The sequence below is a fragment of the Danio rerio genome, chromosome 20, assembly GCF_049306965.1.
Source record: "Danio rerio strain Tuebingen ecotype United States chromosome 20, GRCz12tu, whole genome shotgun sequence".
Classification (NCBI taxonomy): domain Eukaryota; kingdom Metazoa; phylum Chordata; class Actinopteri; order Cypriniformes; family Danionidae; genus Danio; species Danio rerio.
Genome location: NC_133195.1, coordinates 40,533,920 through 40,540,503, shown reverse-complemented (window position 1 = coordinate 40,540,503; position 6,584 = coordinate 40,533,920). Strand labels below are relative to the sequence as shown.

Genomic DNA, 6,584 nt, shown 5'->3' with positions numbered 1-6,584 from the left:
ATTGCATGTGTGTTTCTTTTTTTTTTTTCTCAACGGTTGCAGCATTGCTTGAGCCGAAGAATGAATTTGCGTCCCCACCCAAAACATTATGCTTATTGTAATCTGAAAAGGAGTGGATATCCGGCCCTAATTTTATTTCTCATCAAACAAAGCACAATTTCTGCTTATTTAAAATATCAGATGTGTCTAAAATATCGGACTGTTATTGCATAATGTTTGATTTTCAGCTCATATTTTCTTTATTATGCAGTCAAACGATGAAAAATCTACTTTAACTGATGGAAAGTGCACTTAATACAGGCAATGAATGTTTGGTAAAGATATCTTGATTTCACAAGAGTATTATAGGGATACCATTTATGTCATTTACATCGTATTCTATGTTACAGAAGAAGACAATATATTCACAGTATATTCAATCTAGGAGCTCTTTCCTGTGAAGGTTAATGTCTATCGATAGAACAGACAGGTCTCATACTCAAGGGTAAACCGTGGTGATTAGATTAATTTTTGCATAAATAGATTAGGATTCAACGTGAATATCATTTTCTCAGGGCAAGTGCTCCTATAGCGTCCCACATATGGGTCATAAGAATGCCAAGATCTTCCAATAATATCCAGCTGCAGACCCGCAGACCCACACACGTTTCAGGCACACACAATCCAGCACACACAATCTAGGCAAATCATATATGGTTATGACGGATGTTCATTTTATTAATGTCTTCTCGGACATTGTCATCAGTATATTTTTATATATATTGTTAATGAATAGTGTACCCAATAAACAACAGTGTACACTATTTCACAAATATGGCAATCGAGACCAGCGGATAGGGAACATTGTTTCCAATTGCCATTCAATAAAATACACTGAACAGCTTTTTTTTTTTAAATCAGTCATCATAGATGATCAGTTATTACTTATCTGACACAGTTAATGTAGCAGATACTCGTTTGCTGGTCTTGTTAAAACATTTTACAGAGATATATAAATGATATAAATTGGACAGGTTTATATATATATATATATATATATATATATATATATATATATATATATATATATATATATATATATATATATATATATATATATAGGAAATAATAGCAAGTTATATATAATGAATTTTTTTTATTATGTAATAAATGTTGAACACATCCGAGAAGTTTCGTGCGTGCTCCATGCTTGCGGCCTTGAGTATTGGAACTGAACTTTGGCTGATGATGATAATGACGTTCCACGAGGACACAAGATCCCTGAAGAACGCATATTGAGAAACAGCCATGGTTTGCCTAGAGTGTGTGTGCTAGATTGTGTGTGTGGCTGAAATGTGCGTGGGTCTGCGGTTCTGCAGCTGGATTTATCTCAGATCTTCATGGCAAACTAATATCAATAACGTGTGCTGTGTTTCATTTGAAGATACACCAGCATATATTAACACCACTGCACTGCTGTAAATCTCTTTTCTCTCTGAAGTGTTTTGTATTTATATCTCATGGTTTGGATTAATCGTTTAAATTGTGAGGTGAAAATATTACCCTTTAATGTTGAGACTGTCATTAGGCATTATCAGGATGTTTTACGAAAGCCTTTCATAAGTTTCCAAACCGGCAAAAAAATAAACTTTACATGACATTGTGGGATCAATACACTTTTTACTTAGTAAAAATGATAGAGTTTTGTTAAAATTCAATGCTTGCACTTTGAATTATTTTCCCTTCTCTCAATTTCATGTAGACCTGCAAGTACACATTGCATTGATCATCATGATACATTTTGGTCTCTCTTGCTCAACAAGTCATGTCACATTTCCATGAATTTTAATTAACTCTTCCTCGAAACAATGACATCGATTTTAATGGAAATGTAGCTACTGATAACTAATTACAATAATCTGCCCTTGTAAAGACATCTCTTCATTCCCCACAACACAGAATCTTTGACCTAAAGCAATGTGTTTTAATTACACTGAAAATTAACTCACTTTGCTTGACACTTGACTTGGGTTAAATCAAATCTGCAGAAAAATGCAAAGGATTTGAAATTGATGGATGTTTAAGAGCTCAAATAAGAAACTTAATAAGTCAAATAATAATAATAATAATTAATAATATGAATTAAACCGTATAGGTGAATTGGGTAAGCTAAATTGTCTGTAGAGTATGTGTGTGAATAAGAGTGTTTAAGTGTTTCCCAGCTATGGGTTGCAACTGGAAGGGCATCCGCTGCGTAAAACATATGCTGGATAAGTTGGCGGTGGTAATAAAGAGACTAAGCCGAAAAGAAAATGAATGAATGAATGAATGAAACCGTTTGATTTTATATTTGATTGGTGTCCATGCATCTTTCATTTTATTTTTACTGTCCACACCCTGCAAAGTCAGATTATACCATAATCATACTTCAGAACACAGTAATCCATGAAGTGGAACAAAACATCAAACTTACCTCCACTTGAATCGATTATGTCTGTTCCACAGAAGCCGGATCTAAATGCAATTCGGAAAGATTGATTAAACAGGCACACTAACCATTCTCCATCTGCTTTATTGGGATTTCACTCTAAGAGTAAATTAAACATATGGATTGACCTGAACGGTGTTCTTAAAATAGATCAAGAAAAGTTCAAGCGAATTGGTTATTTGTATCTTTGAGGACACATGCAGGAAAAAAAGCACTAATAGGATGAGGATAATCCACAGAATAGGGTTTTCTAGCACTGTGCTACAGAAGCTGCTACTTACATTCATTATTTTGCAGTGTTTTGCTTAAGCCTGAAGCATACTTCAGTTTTTCATTCGAGCCTTGCTAAATAAAATCCATTTGATAGCTTAGCAAACAAAGGCAATGAACACATGCACACTCCTAAAATATGTAAGAATAAAATGCAATACATTGTTTTGGAATGCAGTGAATCAAAACTAAAATTTCCTGAGGAAAAAAAAAAGTACAAAACTTTTAATAAATGTACTTTACTAGTGACGTAAAGATACTGTTCACCTCAAGTTTAGCATGTATCTGCATCTACATAATGAATTAAAGGCAATTTAGACACGAATGCTGACCATGAAAAGACAATGAAATGCTAATCAAGATCTTTTAATTAAAAACATCAATTGCCAAAATTTAATCAAGCTGGGATATAATGATTTTGATTAGACACTACTTGAATAGGAAGGATTTGTTTACTTCAGGACTTTAAATTGAATTTGATTAAGCAGTTCATTTTTATTTCAAGAGATCACACTTTAATCAAGGTTGTCCAAATCCAGCAAATAATGAAATCGCAGTTGTGCTTGTAACGTTTATATATATAAGTTTTAGGAACAACAAATAATAACTTGACTTCTAGTTGATCATTTGGTATCAGAAGTGGCTTATATGAAAGGCAAAAGCCTCTAGATTATGCTTATTTTACCAAAATAAAATATGATCATGCCTTGATTTTCAATTATCTAATTAGGACAGTAAGGTCTGACTTTGCTTAGACAAAAGTCTTGTCACTTAACAGAAATAATGTACAGTATAGAATATAAAGTCAGTGGAAAAATATTTAATATTGTGTATGACTCACATGAGCTTGGAGGACTGCATTCATACATCTCTGCAATGACTCAAATAGCTTATTAATAAAGGCATCTGTAATGGCAAAGAAAGTGTTCCTGCAGTACTCCCAGAGTTCATGAAAGTTATTTAGATTCATCTTCAATGCCCCCTCCTTCATCTTACCCCAGTCTCAATAATGTTCATGTCTCGTGACTGAGCTGGCCAATCCTAGAGCACCTTGACCTTCTTTGCTTTCTGGAACTTTGATGTGAAAGCTAAAGTGAAATGATGGAGCACTATTCTGCTGAAGAGTTTGCCCTCTCCTGTGGTTTGTAATATAAACGGCAGCATAAATGTCTTGTTACTTCAGGCTGTTGATGTTGCCATCCACACTGCAGATCTCTTGCATGCCCCCATACTGAGTGTAACCCCAAGCCATGATTTTTCCTTCATCAAACTTGACTGATTTCTCTGAGAATCTTGGGTGCATGTGGGTTCCAATAGGTTTTCTGCAGTATTTGTGAGATGATTGGGATGCAGTTCAATAGATGATTCACCAGAAAAAACAAACAAACAAAAAAAAAACCTTCTGTCCCCTTTCCAAATGATCAACTAGAAGTCAAGTTATTAGTTGTTGCTCTTACAACTGGGATCGATGACAAGACTTTTGTCAGGTAGTGCTCATATATATATATATATATATATATATATATATATATATATATATATATATATATATATAAATTTATATTATATTTAATATATATATTAAATGGGCCCCATACTTGAATGGATAAATATGAATGAATTCAATGTAAAGGTTCTATGTGCTGAAATATTGCTATGGCTATGTAAATTGTATGCATTTTAATGTATATTTTGTGAGATTTTTTATTTAATTATTTGTGAGTCATAAACTGCTCAGTCAAGATGTGTTTACTATACTGCTTAGTTATTAAAAAATTCAAATAAAACAGATTTTTGGACCTAAGTCTGCAAATGCTTTATGATCTCAGAAACCAGAAATGAAAGATGCAAAACGAGTTTGATTTATTTGCAGGCTACGTTAACTTCCCTAAGCGGCTGCAGTGCAAATTCCAGTATTAAAGACTATAATCTGCTCATTCACAGATAAAGTTAACCTTATTATTCATAACGTTGCTGAATGAGTCATGCTGCAAAATATTTGAAAGTCAGATGTAAAGAATTTTTATGATGTTTTATCTCTGTTTCCCAGATTTCCTTTGCATTTATTTGTTACAAGGCAAAATGGAATGCAAATAACTGGCAATTATATCAAATATAATCAGTGCAAAAACTCTGTAAGGCTGTAAAAAGTGTAGTAGTTTTTTTAATCTTTATTAATATTGTGCATCAGTATATATCTGAAAAACAAGATGCTTAATTTTTAATAAATATTAATATTTGTAATCTATTTGACTACTGAAATGCAGGTCTTTTTGTACTGTATTTGCAAGCATAATCATAAAACACTGTCAGACTGGAATAACATTTTAGGTCCTGCTTATACATAATAGAAACTGTCCTTTATGAAATAGTAATGAAAGTGTACGAAAAGCCTCATTCTATATGAACACACTTTAAAGAACACGATTCCTGTTTTGTGTTTATCACTATCTCAGAAGCTTTTTGTCTTCCTTTTGTGGAGAAAGCTTCTTGGTGCATGTAAAACTCTAACATTCTCTTTGCAATGTCACAGGATGAGCGTCAGATCGTTGTATGGCCATTGTGTTATGAGAAATAAGCAATAATGTACCCTTTTCCCCAACAAACCTCAGTGAAAGACTGAACAGAATAGATGATTAATTACTTTTTTGTTTTTCTTCATGCAGAGCTAAATTCTAGTCATGCTGACTTGTGGTGTTGATTAGACACAGCATGTAATTTGTTTGCTATTATTCGCTTCATATTGATCGCTAAACTAATATTCTGTAAAAAGTCTGTTTGCTAACTTAATTAACTGCATTAGTGGAGTTTAATTAGTGAGAAAAGCGAAAACAAATTTGCAAGTTCAGCATAACTGGGTGCACATAATTCTCTGCTAATCATTAGATTTTTGTTTTGTTTATTTATATAATGTTAGCACATTTTACTACAACAACAGAATGTCTGAAGGGCTTTATAATATCACAATAAAATGAAAACAGCAAACATGGACAAAGAATTAAAAACTGAACAAAGTTCAATTGAACAGCCATCACAACAGCTTCTTGTTTGTCAATAATAACTAACACTTCCTTGATTCTAACCTTCAGAACACAAATTTAGAAATTGTATATTATAAAAAAAGCAATTAAATTATGAAAATTGTGAAATTAAAGCAATAGTCTAGAGCCAGGGGCCTCATGTACAAAGACTTGCATTGAGTTACTAAAACGTTGCGTACACACAAAGCTGTAAGTGTGCGTACGCAGTAAAAAAATTAGATGTATGAAACGAATCCCATGCATATTCTCTTTGTACATCTGAATTAACATGAAACTAAGCGCACGTGCACGAGCGTAAAACCCCTCCCTGCCTCCTCCACTGTATAAATATGGTAATGACTACTTTGGCAAAACCAATAGCAAAGCAATGGCAAAAGCAAGCAAAAAGAGAAACTTAAAACAGAATGAAAATTGGAGGTGCTCCTTTCAGAGGTAGACCCGAGAAAAACTGTTATTTGCAAGTTTGTCCTCCAGAATGAATCATAATCACAAAAGAAAAAAATTGAGTGGAAGAGTTTAGCTGACGCGGTTAACACAGTGGGGCCTGAACATCTTACTGTGAGTGAATAAAAAAAAAAGGTCTGATGAAAAGGTGTAAAATTTTGTAGTATCTATAGCAGCGTGGCTGGCGTAGCTCGTAAAGCACATGGCAACATATTTTGACACGTTTGATCATGAACTCGGTTCGAAACCAGCATCTGATGAACTTAATCTTCGTTACCCCACTACATAACCGATTTTGCCTACTCTTTATCACAGGGAAGACAAGTAGGAATCATTAATAAGTGTGTATTATGTTAAGCGCA

At 33.4% G+C, this 6,584-nt stretch overlaps 1 protein-coding gene across 18 annotated transcripts in view; it reads right to left on the bottom strand.

Annotated features, from left to right (window-relative positions):
* Window positions 1–6,584, bottom strand: part of gje1a (gap junction protein epsilon 1a) — a 374,500-nt gene that overhangs the window by 32,490 nt on the left and 335,426 nt on the right. For 13 of the 18 annotated variants that reach the window (XM_073932434.1, XM_073932435.1, XM_073932438.1 and 10 more), the window contains one exon: window positions 2,453–2,493. The exons of the other annotated variants lie outside the window; for them this stretch is intronic. The gene's annotated coding sequence lies outside the window, so the exon portion shown is untranslated. The remainder of the gene's footprint in view (window positions 1–2,452; window positions 2,494–6,584) is intronic. 18 annotated transcript variants of the gene reach the window in all.